The sequence below is a fragment of the Ambystoma mexicanum genome, chromosome 4p, assembly GCF_040938575.1.
Source record: "Ambystoma mexicanum isolate Mex_15411 chromosome 4p, UKY_AmexF1_1, whole genome shotgun sequence".
Taxonomy (NCBI): domain Eukaryota; kingdom Metazoa; phylum Chordata; class Amphibia; order Caudata; family Ambystomatidae; genus Ambystoma; species Ambystoma mexicanum.
Window position 1 is genome coordinate 681,116,790 of NC_090927.1, and position 25,421 is coordinate 681,142,210.

Genomic DNA, 25,421 nt, shown 5'->3' on the forward strand with positions numbered 1-25,421 from the left:
CAAGTTGGTACACAATCTCTATCCCTTGCACCTTGAAGGGGCAACTACCCATTTCTTGTTCACAACTCCTTAATTGCATCTCTCCCTCATCTGTACTGTGTTTCCACTGACAACCTCCTGTAAATATGTCTCTTTTACCGTGCTTATCCGTTTCCATCCCAGAGTTTATGTTCTGTGAAGGCATCATGAAGCAGGTTCAAGTTTGGTCGACAATGTTTTATTAACTTACGATGCAAGCCTAACTTGCCCTATGATAAGGTAGGATTTCCCTACCTAAATAAACTAAGGATAGTCTGTGTCAGGAAGTCCATAGGAGGAGGTCTAATTTTATACAATGTGTAGTGGGACCCGCAACCAAAACAAAAGTGTTCAAATTAAAATTCAGAGCTTCCTCCAGTTTGTGGTTTGTAACCAGCTTCCCTTGCCCCAAGTTCAAAATAGTTCCAAAAGCTACAGGGGTTCCCTTCCCCAAGAGTTAAAATCGTCCAGTTTTTAAACAACACAATTCCCTGGGACACTTCACAGCTTTCATGAGATTGTCACTTTTCAATAGTTCACATAGGCAGTTCAGTTCCTTGATTTCTAAATACATAAGAGGTTGAAACACAAAATTCTTTATACGGGCTTTCAGTGGCCTTTCCACACAGCGGTGCACTCGATCTAGGCGCAGTTGTCGGACCACATGGTCCACTCATTACAGGTCATGCAACCGATACCCCTTCTTGGCTTCTTTTCCATCAATTCTGATCACTGCTTCAATTTGACAGTGGTGCTTGATTCATTCATCTGTGTCACAGTGTCGTGGCTTTTTTGACCACCATGCATTTGACACACCTTCTTGCCCTCTTCTGGCTGTTGCCAATGCTTGGTTTCTCATATAATACACAGTTCCTTGAAAGCTCTTGGCCATTGCCAACACTTGTTTACTCATACAGTGCACAGTTCCTTATATCAGGCAGATTTCCAATCTTTCTTTCACTCTGCTCAATGTTCAAGAATGCTCAAAACTTGCATCCGCTCTGTTTGGCATTCACAAGTGCTTATGTTTTCTTTTCACTTAGTTTGTTATTCAAAAGTACTTGCATTTCTTTTCACTTCATTCGATGTTCAAAAGTATTTGCTTTGCTTTTCTTTTCATTCAATATTCAAAAGTACTTGCTTTTTCTTTCAGTTAATTGCAAACCCATGTTAATTGCCTGATTCTTGTATGCGCCGGCCAACCTGGAGTTCCCCTCTGGTTTCACTCACTGGTTGGATCTTACGGCTCTTCTGCGAGGTCCTTGGCCACCACAGGGTCCCTTCTTCTGCAGTTACTCGCTCTTTCTCCAAGCGGCTTCTCGTGGCTCCACTCACCCCGCAATGCTCTACCTGCAACTCTGTATTCTTCCCACTGCTTTGCTCGGTCGAACCAGTCTCTCTCTTGCGGTCTGCCAACCGCTTCCAGTATTTTCCCACTCCCCTTCTTACTGCATAAACTATGCATTTGTGAAAGGGTCCAGAGTGCTCCTCTTGACACACCGCCGATCTGGAGCGGTCTGCCTGCATGTAGCAGTCCGCTTCACTGCCTCCACAGCTGACTCAAATTCTAAATGGATGTCGGTTTTTAAAGCTCCCGCCACCATAATGATTCCAGGAAAAACTAGACTGCTCACCATTGGAACGATAGTTCTGTTCTGTTCGTGCTGTCCCCCTCCTTGTCCCATCACACAGCTGAGGCTGATATGGATCTGCATTACCAAACTGAGGAGGATATGTTTTTATGTTAACAAAATTATGTTGATATGTATTTGTATTAACAAAATGAGGATGTGCGTCCTAGTTCGTCTCTTCCTCATTCCAGTGTTAATCTGGTGTGTCTTGGTAACAATTTGGAAGGAAAATAGGGAAAGATTTGACAATAGCCCACAAAGGCTTGAGGATTAGAGGGTTCATCACAAAGGGGAAATGCGGGATACCGTATCTCACCTAAGGACGTCCTATCCTCACTTCCCAAGTCTCCTCCACCCAGGTGATCCTCCCTCACATATCCACCCCCAGGATCGGGATCCAAAAGCGATGGCCTTTCCCTGGCCACCCGAGAGGATGATACAGGGGGAAAAGAGGTGAGGACGCCCTCAGGTTCCTCACAGTTCCTCTGTACACCTATAATTACCTGGTTGCTGGTCCACCATTCACTTCCAGTGCTTTTATTTTCATTCACCCGCTTCTAGGTTTGCCCCTGCTAGCATATATACCTTTGTAAGTGCTTCATATTGAAACAATGTGTTGATAAAAAATAAATACAAAAAGACCTTAAACTCAAGACAGAGAACAAACAATTAATTTACATTTTGAGTCCAAGAAGCAGGGAAACAGCTACCGTCACGTTGGCCAGCGTAGCAATCATACTTTAATTTCAAGTTGAATGTATTCCAGGGAGATGTAATAAAATAGTCTGTCTGTCGAGACTTCTCATTGCTTGAGGCCTAGGAAGAGATTTTCACAGCGAATGCATCATAGTGTCGATTGAAGATTTTGAACACGAAACTGAAGGAACCATCAGCAAAGTGGTGTGGACAAGGTGCACTCTTCTGGATGAAACAACAAACAAATCCCCCAACATTACATGGCCTCCAGAAACGACATTACCTGTTTATGTGCATCCAGATTGGGAGCTAGGGGAAGAACACACCCTAAAGCGAAATTTAGCATTATCGATTTACATACTTGTGCTAGCTTTGATCCTAAGAAATGGCCTAATAGAAAGGGCTCAAAAGTAATATTTAGGTACCACACTCACTAGAAGAAGACTAAGATATCTGTTGGTGGCTGGGCATGGATGTCAAGATAAATAAGTGTTCCACATGGGATCAGAGTGATACATGACCAATGATGTACCAAACTGGAACTTGCCTTCATTGGCACTCTTGACAAGATGAGAAATATGCGATAATATTGATGAACTATCTAACCAAATGGATTGAGCTGCTCTTTCTAGGCAATATAACCATGGTGATCAGTATTTGGATGGTGGAATACATGGGACGGATACAGAGCAGAACTCATTGCAGAGAATGGATTCCAATTAACATCCCAAGAGATGACAAACTACTTAAAAACAAAATAACTGTTTACATTTGCACTGCGATTTATCACCCACAGTCCAACGGCCAGTTGCAATGCGCTAAAAGGTCAGTAAAGAAGAGCCCTACAGTTGGCTGCAGCCTCAGGGCCAGAAGGTAAAAGAATGACACTAACGGCCACAGCAGAACATGCAATGACTCCCAGTACTGCCACTGGTATGACCTCTTTTGACTTAATAACCTGACAAAGGGGAAGGTAAGAAATGTTTCCACCTTGGTTGCAAACGACAATTCATCCTAAAGCCATTGATATACAAATGATATGATTTAAGATAAAGCAAAAGCAATGTCACATGAAGGAAAGTTATGGTTTGAAAGCAAACACATTTCTTGTAATAGATGATGTTCAAGTGAAGGCGCAGTCAAAGAACAAAGATGCATTGTTGAGATTCAGTCAACCCCAAGTAGTGACCATGGCTTGGGAGAATTATTTAGCATTGGAGTGTATGGAAGACAATAGAACATCAAGAAGTGGTCACTACATGGAAGGGACACATGCATTGATGCCACTGCAGGTAATGCACCCATCAGTGGACACGTGTGAACTTGTCAATAGAACCTCGGACAGCTTGTTATGGAAGACTCTAAAGCTGAGAAGAAAGTGTCAAAAGGAACATACTGGCGGAAGCTGACCCGAATGCTGGAGATGATGACCCATCGGTCCTGATTGTAGCTCCTCAATAGAAGAAGCCCTGCAAGAAACCAGACAGATGGCAGAGGTGAAAAACAGAAGAATGGCCTAGTTAGACCTAAGGATTGTGAGTGTTGTTGACCTATATTTCTTCCCTTCCTTCCTCTTTATTTCCATCTCTTGCTCAGTGAGGGAGATATGTGGAGCAGAGTGCATCTTCCACACACTCAGTCATCATCATTTCATCTTTATTTTGGTTATTAACCTTAAGTAGCACAAATATTACAACAACAAATAAAACAATCCAATAATGTAAATACGAGAGGGTGCAGGAGGTGGAGATGTTATGTACCGCACAAGAGGAGAGTGGAACTGGGCAGAGAGCAGGAGCTTGTTAATAAACCTCACACAGCACTCAGGAAAAGCTCGTCACACCTGCTTATGCACACCTTCCGGAAAGGTGTCTGCACGCACCCATTTACACTTTTGGAAGTGATATAATAAAGAAAACAAAACTGCTTTTCCTCAGTTTGTTTGTTTGAATGATGGTTTGCGACATTGAATGTGATCGCCAAAATGAGTCTGTTTACATGTTATAAAACCCATCTGCAACTCAAACATGTGGCTTCTCAGCAATATCTATGTTCCAGCAATACCAAACTTTCATTAACTACAAAGCCATGACGACCCTATTCTACATAAATCTGATGAAAACTTCCACCCCTTCCCCCCTGGTGGTAAATAACATGCATTAGGGTCCCAACTTGAAGACTGCCAGGAAAAATGAAGGTCACAATGTACTTGCGTTGGTAGCAGTTGAAGCATGAAACATCCCATTCCATAAAGGAACACAAAATGCATCAGTACGTGTTACTTTTGTGTTCTGGCCTTCCTTACCTTCCATCTTTCAAATGTTGATTAATTGAGCGCAGTTGAGTTAGTATTATAATAGCACCTGTTAATTACAAATCATAGAAGATGCTAACCTTTGCCGCTTAGATATAGTCAAATGATATTCTGTTATTCTTATGTATGAATGCCCAGGCCTACAGAAATCTATTTAACAATTGTTGAGCACATCATTGCACTGTAGTGTAGACCAGTGGCATGTGTCATAGGATATCACACAACATGGAACAGGTGAGACCAGAGTGGGAAATTGAAAAAAGCATTGCAGTTTATTGCATGGGGATAAGATGCATGCACTGCAAACAAATCTAGTCATGAAAGAGCTAACACTGGGTAAGGCAAAATAATACATTTCTTATTTTCTTTTCTTAACGCGCTATACTTACTATAAGTGGGTGAAAATGAACATTTCAGTTTGGTAGGAGACATTGATGTGACTTTCACATACTGTATGTTCTTTCTATAACACGGCCGCTGCTAAGTGTCATCACTGATAGAAGACTTCATGTTCATAAATTTGCCAAGGGGGAAGCCATTTTTTAAAATGTGGTTCTGTGAAGATATGACATTGGTTAGATGGGACGGTTATTCAGAGAGGTGGGGACTTTATAGAGCGGGCTTTAACAGGTGCGTTTTCTTCACTTTCTGAAATTTAGGATTTATCATCAGTGGTATTTGGGCCAAAAGAGTTGATGTTCTGGATTTCAAGGTTGAGGGATAAGAGGGCTTGCTCGACTATCACGAGCTTATCAGAGATCTATTACACTAAACCTTCTAGGCCAGATTTACTGTAATTTTGAGGAAAGGTGTTTCTCGTTTTCTAACTCTGCTTGGTATTTTTCCAACTGAATTGAAAAATAATTGTAGGTGATTTAAGTCTTCTAACTTTCAGATTAAAGTTTCAGTAAGTCATATTTCGGAAACGAGAGATTTTAGATTGTATAATCTAATGAGACTGAAACATGTGCTTTTGACTTTGTTTATGTGCAATCTGACGGGAACAGGTTGGTCAAAGAAATGCAGAAAGGTAGAGTAATGATACAGAAAAACGTTATTAATAGGGTTTAGATGGGTAGGAGTTGGATGTATGCCTAGAGGTTGTAGTGGAAGAACTACAAATAATACAGATTGCCCTCAAGTAAACACTGCACAGGGTAAATCAACACGGAACTGGGTTTTCTCACTCATGTCTAACACCATAACTAACTACCTAATTCATCTTTCATAACACAGTTAATACTGAAGACCAGTCTCTAAGCACGGGATTGGGATTCGCTTCCAGGACAAACACGTTGCCCCTGAGCCATCGTCCTGGACCTTAGCTGGTTCTTTTTTAAATAATACATTTCTTAACCTTTCTTGAAAGTACTTGGGCCTCATTACGAGCATGCCAGTCCGGTAACAACAGTGCCGGTAAGCCTAATGACACCGTTGTTACCGGACCGGCACACTCGGAATCTGCAGCCGGGTGCCGTCCCGCCCGCCAGGGTTGACATGGCAGGCTGGACGGCACCTGCCTGCAGACTTTCCAGGAAGCACTGCCACCGTTATTACCGGTGCTGGTGCTTCCCTCATCTCTTTCCCATTGAGTCCTATGGGACTCAAATGGGAATGGGGATTAACATTTTTGCAGCGCCTGACTTCCAGGAACACCGGAGTCGTAATACCCCAGTGTTTCCGTGGAGCCAGGCGCTGGAAAAATGCACGAGTATGGTGGCAGCCTGGTGGTTTTACCGGCACGGCTACCGCCGGACTCGTAATGAGGCCCCTTGTCTCTCCTTGAGAAGCCCTATCCTATCCTACAAAATAAGGTCTCAAAGTGGATGGCCAAAATAAAGTTCCAAAGCCTAAAATTAACACATTTTTTAGCCTCCTGGCTGACCTAAACTAATAACACAAATGTTCAAAGGTTTTTGTCCAAAGCATGCATTCATAAACCTAGTCTTCAAAGTTCAATTCTATTGTAATATAACAAACTAGACATGCTCCTTCAAAAGAGCTCTTCCAGCAGTTACTCAGTCTGGTGATTCCTTCTAGCTTCTCTGCTTCACCTTACATCTTAAGGCCTCTCTAGGTTTTCAGGCCTCTTGGTTCTCTCCTTGCAGCTTTTCCCCAGTCTTGCAGATATCATTTGTAGGCTTTCCCAGCCCTTGGGTTTCTCAGGGCTTACAGCAGATGTTTCCCAGACTTCAGGTTTATCAGGATTCAGCACTGATCTCTCCCAGACAATCGTTTTCTCAGGATTCATGACAAGACCCTCTTGGACTCAGGCTTGATATGATATGATATGGCATTTATAACGCGCCTATACACAAGTGTTTCAAGGCGAGATGAGGCAAGGGCAGGGGAACAGAGGGAAGACAGACAATGATCCTACTAGGGCAAGTGTCATTCAGATCACACAAGTGCATGGGAAGGGGGAAGGGGAAAGTGCGAGGAGGAAGGGGGAGGGGAAAGTGCAGTGCATGGGATAATAGAATAAATAACAATAAGTAAAAGTAAGGCCAGCAGGGGCAAGTGCAAAGGTAAGTGCAGCCATCGGGTGTCAAGTGCTGGTAGTGGGACTGTAGGGATACAGAAAACAGTTCTCAAGTGCGGGGGAAGCCAGGAAGGCAGTGCTGGTGTGCGACTGGCGGGGCAGGGGTCCCAGGCCCGAGATCAGAGGGTGGCCAGGGAACCAGTGCAGTTTCAGTTTCAGCTAGGAAGTCAGCAGGGGACAGGAGGAGAAAAGGCAGAAGCAAAGAGAAAGGTTTTGTGGTGGTTCCGGAACCGCAGATGATTCTCCTCAAGTTTCAGGGAGACAGGGAGGCTGTTCCAGAGGGAGGCCCCAGCTGAAGAAAGAGATCTACCACCAACTCGTTGCTTGGAGAAGTCTCCTCCAAAAATGGAATTGCAAGATGCAGGAAAGCCAGAGCAGGATATGCATGACTCTTGATGGCTAGAAGATGTGATATATGGGAGATGTCAGTCATTCATTTTCAAACATATGTCTTTGTTTTGAGCACATTAATTGAATAACATAATGTACTAGTGATTACTCTAAATGCAAAGAGAAAATTGATTTCCCCAAGATCACACATGCTCTTCCTGATTCCTGTGAATCATAGCGTCTGATTGTGTCTTTCCCCTTTTTTGTTTCTTTGCTGCACATTCAAAAGTGTATGCATTATTGTCTGCTAGCAGCTTGACATATTGGATGCAAAAGATTTGTATAGTTTACCTTTATTGAAGAGACTTTTCTATATGCATTTGTTCATGCTCATTGACATTGCTTCCATTGTGCTAGGTGCAAAGAGGTTGCCAATACAAGCTTTCCCTTAGGCTCCTCGTTTTCCATGTATATATAGTCTCCTTGCTTTCTACTTATATAGCCATGTGTAAAGGCTATATGGACTCCTCTCTCTGAGTATAGGAGAGGGTTAAAGGCTATGATATTACGTTGATGTAAATTCCTCTGTCTACCATTTAAAGTTACCACTATCATGGTTTGATTTCCATTTCCCTTAAGGAAAGAAATATTTTTAGAGGAGCAGTGCAACGTAACTTTTTTCACACGCACAAGGGATTATGGACAGATGTACACCTGTGCTTTTGGATCACACTTGCATTCAAATGTGTATCCTCATGGTATGACTGTAAGTGCACTATAAATTAATGCACTGTGCGTGTAATATGTATCTTGTCCCAAAAACAATTATTCATCGTCACACATGTGTAGATACAGATTACACATTGGTAACTGCTTGTTTCTCTTAACCATTAGAGAATATACAGTAGGGAGTGTATCCCAGTGTATATTACACCCTGTAGCGCTTGTGTCGTGCTATGGTAATGGTTCTTCTCTGAAGCAGAGAATGAATCAACGGTACTGCCATGTTTTCTAGTTCCAGGAAGATGTGATTACCAAAATTGACAATGTATAGTGCTGCCTTGTGACATTTAAGGCTTTTAAGCACCATGGACGTGTCAAAATGATTGCTTTGGGTTATTTGCTATCTTTTGAACATACTAAATTGCCCAATGAGACCGGCAAGCTTTTATTGGATATGAATTGCAAGGATGCGAATTAGAAAAATTATTGATTTTAAAAATTAATGTTCAAGTGTGCACAATTGTATTTTATATGTGACAGCTTTCCGCTGACTTGAATTGAACCTGTTGCTCTGGCCTTGCGATCAACAATTGTGAGCCCATATTCCAATAAGAATAGAATCTTTAAGTTTTACAAGTCTTATCAATGAATGATTGAACACTACAACACCTCAAGACTTTCAGGCAAATTCACCACCATTCCACTCCTTATCCACCGACCATGCAGTCTAGGCAGAAATATATCAGATGCGTATGTAGTGTATACTAACAGAGATGATAAATAGCTTAGTTAATATTACCTCCATTAATGGCCACATTTGACAAGCATGAGAAATTAATTCTAGTCCCGGTTCTAGGTAAATATTGAATTGAAATCAAAAACAAGTAATCTCCAACACGTGTCTGAACCACAGAGATATCTCCACTATGCATTACTGTAGACCCTTCCTGTAATCAGAAACCTAGGAGTGTGCTTATCATTTAACATGTTCCTTACATGTTCAGACAGCACGCAACGTTTATTTGCCATTATTCCCGTGCTGCTGATATTTGCACGTCACATGTTGCTTTCAATGAGCAACTGCATTATTTATCATTATCTGTCTACTTTCAGAAGAATGGTTTTAGCTTGTTGTGGTTAGTATCCAACCTACCTGAACTATCCTGCAAGTGAGGTTCTATGCTACCTTATGTCACATATAATCATATTCACATGGTTAAAAAAACAGGCTTCTTTACTGGATGGATTCACTTGGGGGTTGCTTCCACATCAAAATGTACATTAACATTCTCAGATGTAGGAAAATTGACGGTGCTTCACTTGAAGGGCCATTTGCATGTTTCAAATGCAATGTGCCATGTTGCAATGGTTTATTGTCCCATGCAATGCATAAATTAGTTTTCAAACATTGATTAGCAGAGTTTGCCAAGTAAAACTTTGTTAATTAGCAAACTCACCCATTTCATTAGCAATCGTGTACTAATATTTTTAATGTCACCAGAAATAATTTGCATCCATCACATAAAATGAGCATCAATACAGCATTTGTGTGCACTGCTGAAGTAAGATATTAGTGAGACGAATCAGACATTGCAAATTCTTTAAAATTCCACTAGACCTGCAGGATAAGTAATTTAGTTTACCTAATCAACCTAAAAGAAATGCACACAACCCACAGCAACTGGTTACAAAAAATGTAAATGCGCTTTCTGCATGTCACCACAAACCCACTTTGTTTGGCACACTGCCAGCTATGCACAGTGAAACTTATTTGACATTTACTGTAAAAAGGTAAATGTTGCATAAAAGTTTCAAACATCACCTGAAAATGGTAATTGCCAGCTATCTCCCGCAGGTGCTAATATAATATAATCATAGAACAAAGTGAGCTCTGGAGGCCAACTACAGTGTGTGCTGTTGCAATAGATGTGTCGATGTACAGTTTGGATGGAACTATTGATAATTCTTTTGCGTAAACATCTTGTTAGCCTTGTGTACTCATTATGTAAGAGGAAGGAAAGTAAGAGACTAAGCACAGTAGATGGCATAGCAGGCAGATAACTGGTCAAACTAGGTGGAATATTGTAGTTTGCTGCCATCACATTTTCAGTGTAACTGGTATAACGCCACCGGTTACACAGATAAATGCAACCAGCAGGTCACAGAACTAGATTTGCCATAAAAAATAGTTGGCCGTGACATGTACATGTTTAAAAGTGTTCACTCATCAATGTGATGCATCGTCCCCAACAAACAAAAAATCTAGTTGACAATGCGATTTAGATAGACTAACATAAACTTTACTGTAAACCATGGAGTCTATGCAGTGTTTTACAGAAGCAATGCTGTAGTTATGCATCATGCAACAACTTAAATTGTTAGGAATGGAATTGGATGACTGTTTCTTATAAAGTTACACACTCTGGTCTTTGCCTAAGAGGATAAAGTTAGCTTAATAAAAGTATCAGTTATCATTTCGTTTTTTTAATTGTTTGAAAAAGAAAAAGAATCTTGCCTAGTACTGCCGGGCAGGCCTTTAGCACTCAAGAGTGAAGGAAATGATTGCACTATCTCCATTAGCCCCTTTGAACTTGCAGTGAACAGAGAAGAGGGTGGCAAGATCCTTGAGAGCAAGAGAGGCATTCCCAGTGAGCAGTGCTGTCATGGAACAGGGTAACGTAAATAGCTAACTTTGCTACACAGGTGTCAATTTAATTAGCAGACCTACAGAAATGCATAGCAAATTGCTATGCAACACTGCTTATTATATGCCTTGCCATGTGCAATTTGGTTTATAGTTCAAAATGCACTCTGTTATATGATGAGTGTGCATAATTTTGATTTCCTTAATAGGTAGACTTAATAGGTAAACTTCATAGGGTGCTTCTTCATAGGGTGCTTCTGAATGCAAGTTTGTACTCACTGTGACTTTTATTTCAAAACTGACTTTTACTGTATTGTGCACAACATGTATGTGTATTGTTAGGAAGCCCTATGAATTCTAACTCTGCTGCTGAAAGGCCTATGTAGCCATTAAAAATAACCCTCGAAATAAAAATGAATGGTTAAATGTAACAATTCTTCCACGTCTTATTTCTTTCCTCGTATGTGTGCTTTGCGTTCTAACCAGTTCTCAGCCGTTAGCACATCAACATTAGAGTGTCTGTTCAGGTCTAATGAGGAATCAGCCATCTTAACTTTTTTGCCCTCTGCGATAAAACATTTCTCTGTAGTAATGTTCTAATTTACGGGCAGCTGTCTAAGAGGACCTTGAGAGCATCTCGGAGCGGAGTGCCTTTCTGACCTCGCTTAGAATGCAGTGTTTTGGCTTGATTAAAAATGTTTTGCTGCAAATGATATGTGCAGATCTGCAATGTGTTTGTAAGCATCCTAACCCTCATTCATTCAGTAAGGGAGTATGTAAGCTATACATTTTGCAGAAGTTCGCCTTTATTTGCCCAAACACACCGCGGAGCGGTGAGCGGAGCTGGGAGCAGAGGTGAAGAGCAGCAGACACGTAGCAGGAGCCTAATGGAGCCCGTCCAAGGGGGAGACCCGCTAGGAATCCTAGCGCTTCATCTACACATCCCCCACAAATCAGCAAAACGAAAACGTATTCTGTGGAGGCGAGCGAGGCGAACTCAACTTTGCAGTGGGGGCAAGGAGTCTAAGCTCTCAAAGACTTTTGGAGGCAAGCCCTTGCGGGAAAAAGAAAGAAGCAACTGTGAATCCAGTTCTGAAACTACATAACGCGAAGCAGACTCAAAACGGCACCATAACAAAGGCATTGATGCATCAGTCAGAAAGGGACAAAGATACCATCCTACTGTCCACACAGCACCAGGCGTCTCTGACCCACACGACTCACATGAATACAAACCCAGTGACATGCCCTAATGATTTGGCCAACTACCTGGACGACAACTGTGTGATTGACAGCGTGTCCATAGATGGGATCTCACATTCAGAGACAGCTAACGAATTGGAAAATCAGAGGAAGAACACTTGAAATTAACACAAAAAACAAAAGATCGGAAAAGGAGGTAAAAGAACCAAAATCTGTACCGAAAGAGTTTGAAGTTGTGAAAGTGATCAAAAGAAGAAGCAATTCTACTAAAATTCTACCAAACCCACTCCTATCATGCCTTCTTAAGGCATTCTTTACACAACAATACAAAAGGAAATTGACTACGGAAATCGAAGTTTCTGATGCAGAGATGCTGGAAATAGTACACGACCAGCCCCCAGGTTCTAAGCAGAGAAAAACGGACTCAATTTGGAGTCAAACACCCAAAACAACTACGAGGACCTCAGCCCCCTGCTCAACTTTGAATAACAGCATCTTAGACCAAACCATAAACAAAAGTGATACAAGGGGGGACAGTAAACTAGCCCAGGATCTATTACAAATGAACAATGAAACGGAGATCAAAGAAGCAAATGATAACCTCAAAAAAAACGAAAGCACAGACGATGACACAGGCAACACCTGAAAAGCCAAGCAAGAAAGATCAAACGAGGGACATCATTATTCCAGCCCAAAGTTCACATAACGATCAAGATACGTATGGACAAAACCCCATCTGGAGACAGGCATTCTCAAGACGCTGTCCGCATTGATCTCAGACGGAGAGAGGGGCGTCAGCATGGCTTTGAAGTATCAAAACAAAGACTCTCAAATGGCCAAAAAACGACAGACCATGAGCATAGTGCGACGATGGAACAGCCAACTCCTGATTAACCGACAACACAAAGAAGATTTGAGAAAACCCACACTTCTCCAAAAAACCGCCGCCTTAGCGACATAGCAGCAGGAATGCAGAAAGTCTCTTCAAATGAGAAGTCGGATATGATTAGAATTATGTCAGCAATGTCAGTTGTACTAGCACCATTCTGCAAATTGTATGAGGCTATAAAAGGAGAGATCCGTGACAACACGGCAATCCTGACAAACATGATCACGAAAATCTCCCACGTGGATAGCTATATAACGGCGATCGAAGATCTGAAAAGTGGCAGCCCCAATCACGCGATTTAAGAATTGAAGAGTTGAAAAAAAAGATCAATGACTTAGAGCGATTGTTCGGTGCTCCGCCCGTGGCACAGTATAGGGCCGTCAATGGTGCACCAGGAACACGAGCGGCCGACTGGAAAAATAAATATATCTCGCCCTGAATTGGCGCCCGAATTAAAGCAGACAAGACTGGCCCAAAGTAAAAACAGAGACCATAAAAAGACGAAAATGGTACACTCGGTATTAACACTGAAGGAACCGCCACCAGAGGTGACGGTAGTCTCAACTGAGGCCCAAATTGAAGAAACCATCACAATAAGATCCCCAAGAACAACAGAAGAATTCATGTCAGATAATGTCCTAATGAACCTATCCCAACACATGGATCATAACGACTCCAACAGTACAGAGGAGGACATTATGCCATCAAGAAAGAGCAAAGAGACGACCAAGATGGGCGATCCCATTAAAGTTATGAAAGAGAAGGAACAGCTTGAAAAAAACAGCGGTGCACTACAAGAAAACCAACACGCAAACTCGCTCTGGGGAAAAAAAACTAAGCCAAGGAGAGGAACAAGACCAAATAACATCACTAAAGACCAGATGGAGAAGAAGGACCGAGTTTCAACAACAAAAAACAAAGGAAGTGACCCGACTTTTTAAGCTAGAACAACAAGAGGGGAGAAAAGATTTCCTCATACTGAACCGCCCCACTGTCATCCAGATAATGAGGAAAACTAAATCCTTAAGAAAGATCAGAAGCGAAGACCTGAAGCTAGTAGAACCGTACCAAAGTGGGAAAATAGCTAAAGCATACTTACACGTGAAGGCAGAAGGCATCAAATACATCGAACATTTAGCTTTCAAAGAAATCGAGCAGATGGGTTTCGTTCTAACCGAAATAAAACCACAGGATAAAAGGGAACTAAAAAGCGTAAAATCCAACTCAAGAAAGAAAAACGCACCTAAGCCTATCAAAAGAATTGTACGGCATCCACGACACTCCAGGGTACCAGAAAAAGAACACGAACCACACAGAGTCAACTAAACGATATGAACAGCTCGAGGTCAAACACAAAGAAGTACCTGGAAGCTTTAAAATTCAAAGCAGTCCCAGAAAACAGAATCAATCGGCGGAGATGGTGGAGGACAAACATTCAGAGAAAGTTTGGGCCTGTTTATTCAAACTAGAACAACTGGATCCAAAGAAGGATCACGTACCTCTAAATCGCCCAACAATACTTCAGATAATGAAGAGATCTAAATTGTTAAGGCATCTGAGATCTGAATACATTAAATTAGTAGAACCGTACCACAGCAACAAAAGAGCTAAAGCCTACATCCACATAGAATCAGAGAGAAGGAAAATAATCGAACAGCACGCATTCCAAGAACTAGAACAGATGGGCCTCCTTTTGACAGAAATAAAAAAACGAGAAAGAAACGAAGATGAAAAGCCGCCGACTCGGGAAGAACATAGGAAACCCACCTCAACCATCGCGAGCAGAGACACAGTCGAGATAGAAGCCCGAGTAAGGACGAGCATCACCGCCGCCCACGGACAGATCCATCCTCGAATTGTGACGAGACCAAACGCATACAAAAACCGTTCGAACTCGGTAAACCAAAAGGCCCCTGGAACTGGCTGAGATCGACATGGAACATGAACAGCAACAAATAGCAACAATCTGGGCCGGCCCTCGCAAACTGCACCAATACAATCTCTGGAGAGGAACAGCCCGTAAATGAGCTTTTCTGCTTGGGATCTTGGAACACCCGAGGCCACTCGCATTTAGCACTGGTTGGTGATGTGAACCTAGGCAGATTTGATATTTTATGCTTACAAGAGACATGGCTGATCGCTAAACCAGCGCTTGACGGCTTGGCAGTTGAAATCTCCCCAGCCGTGAAAGGTCTGTTGGGAAGACCGTCAGCAGGTCTGTTGACATCAATCAAAACAGGACTGGGCCTGGAAGAACCATGAAAGTGGAAAGAAGCATATGAAATGCTGGTGACCATGACAACTTGGTCCCAACGGGTCACAAAAATTGGTGGAGGTCATGCAAAGTTGTTAGCTATTATCAACTGTTACTGGAACCCGCAGCGCATATGAGCAGCACGATTGACCAGCTCTATGAGGAGTTTGAAGACATCGAAATCATCATCTGCGGAGATCTCAACGCAAACTGTAACAATTTCCCAGGGCCAAACCCCACCTCCTACCATCATCCCACAACATCAGACCCCACCAGGAAGCGAGGGAAAGCATGGCAGGACCTGATCGCCGGAAGAAACATCCACAATATCGACACATTGTTCCCTAATCAAACAAACATCCCAACTTGGGAACATGGAACGTCAATTGCAACATTAGACCACATCTGCATCTCTTCTGTTCTAATTGAACGCATGAAGAGTTTCCGAGTTGAAAGAATCATCAATAGCGATCACAATCTGTTGACATGCGTTTGGCAGGGATCGAGATCAGTAAAAGCGGTATACCCTCTAGAAACGGAAACAAATAGTCAGAGATCATGGCTAAGGCTAACTGAATCCAACATTTTGAAAATCAGACTTGCATGGGACAAGAAAGTCCAGACTAACACGCTGAATGACATAAAAGAAACACTGACTATATACCGCTCTATTACCTACAACAAACCACTAAAGGGAAATCGCAAAACCCTGGTCCAGCCGATACACACCTTCAACAAAGCGTTGGTTGAACAAAGAAAAATGAGTCGTCGATTGAAAAGAAGGGCAAAAAAGAAAAACAGCACAGATGATTGGGCGAAATGGTGCCTAGAGACAAAAAGGTACCGTAACTGGTGTAAACAACAAAGGGCACTGCAATACCAACATGACGCAGAGGACATGATGAAAAGACTTGCATCTAAAAAATCGAGCAAATTCTGGTCATTGATAAAAAAGACATCTTGCCCACAGAACACGTCAATGTGCAATGCAGTCAACAAGGACAAATGGATAAACTACCTAATGTCGGAATTTGAAGAGGCAAAAGAATCACGATCGCCAAAATTGGGGAACGCCAAATCAATCTGGGTGAACCTATCGAATCCAGAAGACATTGAAGCCAAAATTAAGAAACTAAAAACTTCCAGATCTCCTGGCCCTGACGGTCTGGCAAACGTAACACTCAAACAATTTCCTAACCAGTGGTCTTTGGTGATTAGCAAGATCTTCGCCGAATTAAACAACAAATCCCAGAGTCTTGGCAGAAAGCAGTGATTGTGCCAATTTATAAAAAGGGGTGCCGCGAGGACCCAGCTAACTACAGGCCAATCGCCTTGCTCGATATCATTGGCAAAATATATGCATCCCTTCTCCTGGACCATCTCAGAGAATGGGAAAAAAGCGGCCCATCGAAAGACAACCTTCAAACAGGTTTTCAAAAAAATGTAACCACTTCACTAAACATCATGATCATTAACATCTTAAAGGCTAAGGTGAAGGAAGGGGCGCCAAAGATCCACCTAGCTTTTATTGATCTATCCAAAGCTTTCGACAAAATTGATCGTAACATGCTGTGGGCTAAATTACACGCCTGGAATTGCCCCCAATCAGTGCTGGACCCGATTAAAGCACTTCATTCAGAAAACACCATAAGAGTGAAATTAAGCCAGCAAGGAACGTTATCCGAGGAAATCAAAGTGAATCGCGGGGTCAAACAGGGATGCCCCCTGGCGCCAGCCCTATTCATTGCTTTCCTGGGCGACTTCCAACACTCCGAAACTGAAGTTAGGAGCTTTCCGCCAAAAATGGGCAAAAGAACTATACCAAGACTTTTATACGCAGATGATATCATCTTAATCGATCAGACAAAAATAGGTCTACAACGAAAATTGAACATCAGCAAAAACTGCCTTGAAATCAACAAAAATAAAACTAAAGTTCTGACGATTGAGAAAGCGCTGAACAAAAAACCGAAGCAATTGTCCTGGTTCCTGGAAAACATAAAAATTGAATCAGTAAAAACCATCAGATACCTGGGCGTCGACAATGACAGTTCAGGAACAGATTTGGCAATGCAAAACAGGCTCTGGGACAAAGCCAAAAGATTGACAGCGCAAATGCGACTCATTGACAAAAAATTCGGAAAGTTCTCATTAATCCCAGCTATAAACTTCTAAAAGGGAAAAGTGGTTCCAGCTCTGGTGTACGGAATGGAAGTCTCACTTTTCACCCCAGCCAAAATCTGGAGCAGACTAGAGGGACTGATCTGGAAGGCAGTCTTAGGAGTCCCCAAATCAACATCTGTGGCGGCTATTAGAAGGGAGCGGGGCCTAGTATCCCTCGAATCCATGGTAGACCAAAGTGCCATGAGCTTTTTCAGGAAAACAATCCTAGCTGAGACGCTGCTGGCCTTTACCATCATCAAAGACGAAATGGAAAGTGGCAAATGCGCAGCCCTGAAAAGATGGACGGAGAAGAGGATAGAGAAACTCTAGGAAATAGCATGCTCCGAAAAAGAGCTGAAAGAAAACCCAGACAGAATCAAACATAAAATGGTAATGATGGATTGGATACGCACACTGGACTCAGCCGCGAATAACAAACTCCTAACCCATCTCCCTCTGACGTTCAACAAAGTAAAATCCCCAATAAAGTACTGCGTAAAATTTCCTGAAAAAAGAAAATGAAAGTTGCTCATGAAAGCAAGATTAAATCTGTTGTTAACACAGGAAATCCTAACTATCAGGGGCGCTTCTGATAAAAAAGAATGTCGACTATGCAAAAATCCGGAGAGGAAGGAAACATTGAAACATCTAATAATAGACTGTCCTAACACCAAACAAAACAGAGCGGTCCACCTGCTACCTCTAATCGAGAACCGGTGGATGATCCAGGAAAACGATCTATGGAACAGATTAATATCAGGGGAAACCACGCGATGGTCGGGGGCAATGGTGAATCTAATTGAGGCAACATTCAGACAGATTGGGGATATAACATCGCCTCTCCACGAGGACACTGGGGCTCAGCCTACATCGACAGAAGTAAAGAGATGATGGAATCAAGGCAAAAGCGCCACGTGGAAATCCAAAGCACATGAAACTCAGAACATGAAGTCAAGAAACGAGAGTTTGAAACTCTAGGAAATCACTGAAGTTTCGACAAATGTATCAGGGTTGTCCTGTATAAAAAAAGTCGAAAATAAATAAATAAATGTAAGCCTTCTTGCATGAAAAAGTATAATGTTATGGTGGCTTTGGCCTACAGATGTAAAAACTATTTTGCATTTCAGTGAATTCACTGGAAGCGATTTTTACTGAATTTGCCCAGTTCTGCCGTGCCCTTTTGAATGTGAGCGCTCACGTGTATCTTTGCAAACAGTTTATGCTTATCTGGGTGTATAAAATGAAATTCCCCTTCCCTGTCTGCCTTCATGTTGTCACAGGCCCTGAAATTAGGTCTGTTTGCATTCATTCCGATACTTTGAACACAATGAATGTCTTTGTGTAATCTGTATGTGTAAAACCACTTGCCTTTATTTAGTGATTATGTTTCTGGCTATGAATTTAATGAGTTGTACATTATACTGAAGAGCAGGGAGTCCCCACTCTCTGGAATGGGGAATGACCAGATATATATATTCTGAAAGAAGGATCCAGAGGACAAAAGTTATAAGAAAGTATCAAAAATATTTATATTGAATGATACAAAATTGTTTATAAAGAAATCATGAGTCAATCAAAAGAAGCAACAATTCAATGCAGGTAAAATCACAATTATATAAAACATAATAAGTGACATAGAATTTCATTCACATCAGAAAAAAAATCAACAAAACTAACCTAATTCATTCATCCAAGAGCAACTCACCAATCATATAAAGAAATTAATAAAACTTTTTCATCTCATTATATGTCAACATCAATGCAATACAATAATCAGCATCATGTGTGTATTTCCTTTTCTAAACTTGGAGTGGATCTTTAGTAGTTGTCAAAACACAAATAGGACACACACATATATTTCCAAGACTGTAACAAGACCAACCCGTTTCGACGTGTAGGTGTGGTTTCACCACGTCTTAATCAGGGGACAAAGGACATTTCTAAAACAGAACGTATGTGTATGTATATATGTAAGTATATATGTATACACACACATGAGAATCATATGTGATACAATATTAGCCGAGCCTGCATGTGCCATAAAACAAGGCTGCCTACTCAAATCATGTGGATGAAAAAAGATATAAACCCAAAATCACCACATGCTGTGGAAACCATAGTGAAAAATACACAGTGATCTGCTGACTCTGGTGCCATCACCAAACCATGCCTTCAGTGGGCTAGTGTTCCCAAGCAACAGGAGAGAGTCCAATACCAAGCCAAGTGTTGGAAGGGAGAGAGTCCAGGGTGACAGATGTTGGGAAAAGTCTACCTGGTATCCAGGGCAATATCTTCATCTAGTTTGGATAAGCCTTTAGTTTAACATCTGGTCAGCACAACTTCAGAAACAAAAGATTTAAATCCCTGCTGCTGTTGCAGCCTTTTAGTTTACTGTGTCACTCAACGAGAGGTCCATAATGTACATGACCTACTTTTAAAAGATCAAGAGGTGAAGAATTAAGAATAGTCGTATGCATCCACCTGTATAACAGTTAAGGGGTAGGGAGGGCAGCATTATCTTGAGATACGTGCCACCAGAACTCACCTCCCGTAGCTTGCTGGGAACAGCAGCCTTGTTGCAGTTGTATTCCTGCCATTCAACATAGTGAGAGTTAGGGCATCAGCAATGGAGTGGAGTCGCACCTGGGGAAGGGAAAGGATCAATATTAAGATATAAATTGATTCAAGTGCCGTGCAATCTCAGTGGTGTTCTGAGTAAGTTCGCCATCTAAATCCTGCAATGCAAATGCGTGGTGTGCTAGCAGGGGCTACCCCTGCCGTGAACGTGACAAAAAGTATGTTTTTTGCTAGTATATTTAACCCGGTTCTGAATTTAAAGAGGCCTGCTAAGGCCTGCCAAAGCCATTTTTATGATTGCACTCTCACATGCAAAAACGGCAGCTGTCTCTTTACGGAAAACCTGTAGCTTTTCAAAAGTAATTTGTACCTGCTTACACGTTGCAAGTATGAGCTACTGTGTGATTTTATATGACTGCTTAAACCAGTACTTTTTAGCTGTGTAGTACTTATATTTCAAAGATAAGAAACACAAAGAGTCACACATCGTTTCTTTCGGGATGAAAGGTGGAATCTCGGTCTGACTAAGCCTGTGGTTTATTTGGTTGTGGATCTTGGCTCAACACATACTCCTGGTGCCTGCGCTTTCTAGGCATTAGTTACAAATATAGCACTTTAGGCCCCTGTATGCATGTGAGAGAACTGTGAGAGAAATATCACTTATTTCACATTTTAGGCATTGCTCTGCATATAGAGCATATAGTACACACTGTATCTAGAAACTAGAATATATGTATCAATAACATAACACTATTTGACTAACTAAACAAAGGTTCATAGGTGAAAGTTGCTAAGTTAACTAAAACTATAAGGTAACATAGGTGTGCTTTATTCTCTGCATGTTCTTTGTAAGTCGTTTTTCCTTTCTAGTATGGGACCCTGTGTATAAACTGTAACTGCACCTAAGGAAGCCCTTTTACTGGATTGTTCTCTACTGAAGACCCTTGCTCCATCAACAATGGTACACCATCCACTAGAACAGTGCCTGCAAACCCATCAAACATTGTGTCTGGTAGTCTTTTCATCACTGCCTTAGTATTAGACAGTTTTGAGGGACCTGCGGTTGGCTCTGATTTCTGCTTCGCAGCGGGTTTTAGCATGTCATTTATCATTCTATTTACTGTATCCTGTGCCCTTTTGAGTTCCAAGGGGAACCATTGAGAGGTGAACTCTGACCACTATCTCGGCCTGTAAACCCTCATAGGGTAGTAGTGGATATCTCTCTCACAGGGTGGAACTCTAGAGTTTTCTCAAAGCCTCACGGACTCTGTACCATATAGGCAGTTTGAGGCCCACGGATATTGGAGACCACTGGGGAACCACTTTTTGTTCCTCTCCTGTCAGAGCCGTAGTTCTGGGCTACAATGTGCAAAATATGTTATATCCTTCTGGTGTGCGTGATACACCAAGCACCTGAAGACCCCTTTAATTTTGATTGTGTGAGTCCTTATATACGCATAGATGATTTCGGAGGGGAAGGAGTCCAGTGTCACTGGCTGCTGTGTCTTGATGACAAACCTTTGCTTAATGCGAAAGACATCATGACTCGAAAGCCAAGCATTAACTTGCTCAACACATTACAGTGGAATATATACATCTTCAAGTTTTGATGTAGGTGTTGCAGCCTCAATTGCCCCTTCTACCTTACCCACCAATGCATCACCAAATTGAGGGTGTAGATCTTTGCCTGCATTTACGTACAAACCTGAAGCACTCATTATGGACAGTATGAATAACAGGTGTGTACTTACATTGCTATCTTGAAATGCACTGGGTACTTGTAACTTAATCCGAGCAGTGCCTGCACATGCTATTCTGCAATGCAGCACTTTCACATCTGCGGTGGACAGAGAGAATACATGGTGTTCTTTCTAGCTATGATAAAACTCTCTGCAGTCTCATCTTACTTGCCTGTCTTTTTTGTATCTAGAAAGGCCTTTCTCTAAGTGTTGTCAAGGGTTTTGACCCATGTTGAATTATTGGACGGGGTAGATGTGGGGATGAGCTGTCGCCGCCTTTCATTCTATCCCATAACAAAACTAAATCAATAGACTGGGTGGATGTGGGGATGAGCTGTCGCCGCCCATCATTCCATCCCAGAACCAGGAAAACCGCGCAGTTGTGCGCACACCAAAATGGTTGACTAACCTGCCACCCACCAGTGGCAGCATGATGGACCGGAAGCGCCAGGGGTGAAAGGTGGTGTCAAAGGAAAAATAACAGTGTTGTTAGACCAAAAGCGCCTTAAAATCACCTTTGTTTTCCTGAATGCAAGCTCAAAGTGCCTATTTCGAAACATTGCAGGATATTCAAAAATCTTACTAAACACCAGCAGACATCTGGCAGAATGAAGTGTTGTGTGCATACAAAATCTGGGAAGATGAAGAGCCGAAAACAATGTTTATAACAAAACTGGCTGAGCTGTGGATGTCAGCAGCTTAATTGAAATTGGATTTAAAACCACTAAAATCGAAATGTTTAAATTAAATGAGTGACCTACTTTTGAGTGTCACATAGTTGCAACTGTTAAATGTCATGGTTTTGAACTTAGAATCAGCTTTCTAGCTGCATGTGTAAAAATTGTAAGTTTGATTTAAACTGGGAACTAAAGTGACATTTAGCTGAATTCTGCCTGACAACTACCCCCGACAGGAGAAACCTGCTCAGCCACTCTTCCCAGGCCTAGCTGCATCCTGCTGCCCCTGCCAAAAGGAGATGACACCTCTCTGATTGGGTTAGGGGAGGAGCACCTGGGGACTGCAGGAAGTTGAACAAAGCCCTGTCCTGGACTCAGGCAAATGTTATATTGGGGGGGGGGCATAAAGTGGCTTCCTCTTGGGAGAAACTGGGAGGGGCAGTGCCTGTGAGAGCAAACTGAGCTTGGGGGAAGTGGATAAACCAGTTATTCCACCATGTGATGCGGGAAGCCACACCCCTTTTTGACCAGGGCATAATTTTGAAAAGATAGATAACTCATAGTGTGGACTGGTCCAAATTATATAAGTAATATCATTATTCTTGTGATTTTTCTGTGCACGTTTTAAGAGGTGTTAGGACCCTGTGGTGTATTTTGGGGGGTTGCTAGCAGAAAATAGGGTCTTACTCCAAATGTCTGCATGTTAAAAATCTGACACTTCATCAATTAATGTCCATACTCCTTGCGCACATTTGTGTAATTTTTGGTAAATGTCCAATATTGGTAAACCGACCAAAAAGCGCAAAATGTTGTCATTTCTGAATCCCAGCTCGCAGGAACAGGCGGCTTGAACAGGGACCTGTCTTAATTCATCTGTAATATGTACATGTAATGTCAACCACTTGCGTATCTGGGAAATATGTATTTGAATCAAATATAGATTTGTGGGCAAATTGTCCAGGGGAGGATCCTCTGACCCATAAACAGACCTCATCATGATGACAATCCATTTCCTTCCCCCAATCATGGGAGAGGGGAGAATTGGGCCAATGACAAGTAGAGAGGGGCAGGCTCAGTTATGCCACGCACACACCCACTTTCTCAACACATAAAAGCAGACAGTGCAGGACAGGTGGGGACATTCACTTTCCACTTTCTTGCGGGACGCTTTGCCGGGAGACTCCAGACTTCAAATCCATCAACCTCCAGAGATCCAGGGAGACCAGAGATACAGAGAGACCAGAACTGTGCAGTGTTGAGAGCAGAACCAGAGACCAGACCCCTGTGAAGAACCGCTAGCAGAAGTCCAGCCAATCCTGACCCGATCGGTGACAAAGCCATTCCTGTCCAAAAGATAGTGTGAGTACTCTAGGACTGTGCCAGACTAATCTCTTAGTTTAAAATAATCTAATTAAAACTATTGTAACCTATTTAGAACTACCTCATAGGAATCGTGTGTGGCATTCTGTCCTTTGTAAAGCTGAAAACTGTCACCTGTCATTTTGAACTTTTAAATTCCAAATCCGAAAAACTACCTTCACAAAATCGTCCGTATCTCCGGAACCGTTTGTGCGAGGACCGAAATGTAACTTTTATCTTAAAGCTAAGATTCTAGATCTATGAGGTGCAGAAGCCTGTAGAAAATAAAAGTAATGCGCAGAAAAACCCCAAAACCAACAGCATCCCTGCTGCTGCCAAGGTGGCGGAGGTAAAGGTTGCCCCCGTTTTAGATTTGGAGATGGGGGGGCCTAAAAACCTGCCTGCACCAAATAATTCACAGCCCAGAAGGCCCTCGGGCCAGTCACAGACAGGGAGTCGAGGAGGTAGTCCCACAAATGGGGTCCCCCGCTCCCCTAGCTATGTAAGTCCCCGCTTCAAGGGAAACCGTCCAATCCTGGGTTATGTGTGGACTCCTCCAGTCCAAGGGGGGGGGATCCAGCCAAGCACCTGACCCAGGGAACTTCCCTCCCAACTTCCCACAGGAGGGCAGAAATTCCCCAAACACTGGGCAGAACTTTTTTCCCAGGTATCCACCCAATTTCCAACCCCAAAACCATCCATCCTTCTTTCCCCAATTCCCTGAGCCCAGACAACCTAATCTGGGAGAGGGGAGGCCAAGGGTGGAGGGGTACCCAAATCTTCCCAATCCGGGGTATTACCAGAGAAGGGATAGCTACCCTTCCCGGGATCAGCCCAGGGGAGAAAATAGAGCGCCGTATCAGCCTGAGCGGGTTTCACAACTAGAGCGCCAGGTCCAAAATATGGCACGGGATCTGCGTCACATACTGAGGGCTCAACAGAACTCTCAGATGAGCATGCCACCGCAGAATGCCCCAAACTCTGGGCCTGGTGCTCCAGAACAATGACAGGGGCAGCACCCCGATAACCCATCGGTTCCCAGGGAGGAGGCACAAGGTGAAGGGGGGTGTAAAGCCTGGGAGGATGCTTCCTTCCCAACTTGTAAACAGCCCCTGGAAAACCAGGAACCGGAAACAAAATCTCCTACCCCTGAAAGTCTGCCACCCAAAGAGCAAAGAGGAGGTAGGAGAAACAAAGGACCCAAACAGACCCATTTTGTGGAGGAGGTACAGGTTTTCCAATTTGAGGGAGAGGGATCCTCAGAGGACACTGGGAAAAGGATCTTCTCCTTCAGAGATGGGGGAACTCCTCCCAAGGAAAAATGGGTCCCAAGAGATTCCAATCCAGACTGGGTAGATGTGGGGATTGAGCTGTCGCCGCCCATCATCCTATCCCAGAACCAACAAAACCAAAAAACCCTGGTTCATACCCATCCTGGTGACTGCCTCCCAAAAGACAGGGGCGGCCCAGAACCGGAATCAAGGGAACCTAAAACCGAATCAACAGACTGGGTAGATGTGGGGATTGTGCTGTCGCCGCCCATCATTCTATCCCAGAACCAACAATACCAAAATCCCATGGGTCAAACCCATCCTGATGACTGCCTCCAAAAAGGGGGGGGGGCGGCCCTGAAACCGAAACCATTTCCAGTTGCCAAATTTT

At 42.7% G+C, this 25,421-nt stretch overlaps 1 protein-coding gene across 15 annotated transcripts in view; it reads left to right on the plus strand.

The window, feature by feature from the left end:
* RIMS1 (regulating synaptic membrane exocytosis 1) overlaps positions 1 to 25,421 on the plus strand; it is a 1,643,460-nt gene that overhangs the window by 975,039 nt on the left and 643,000 nt on the right. The gene's annotated exons all lie outside the window — the stretch shown is intronic.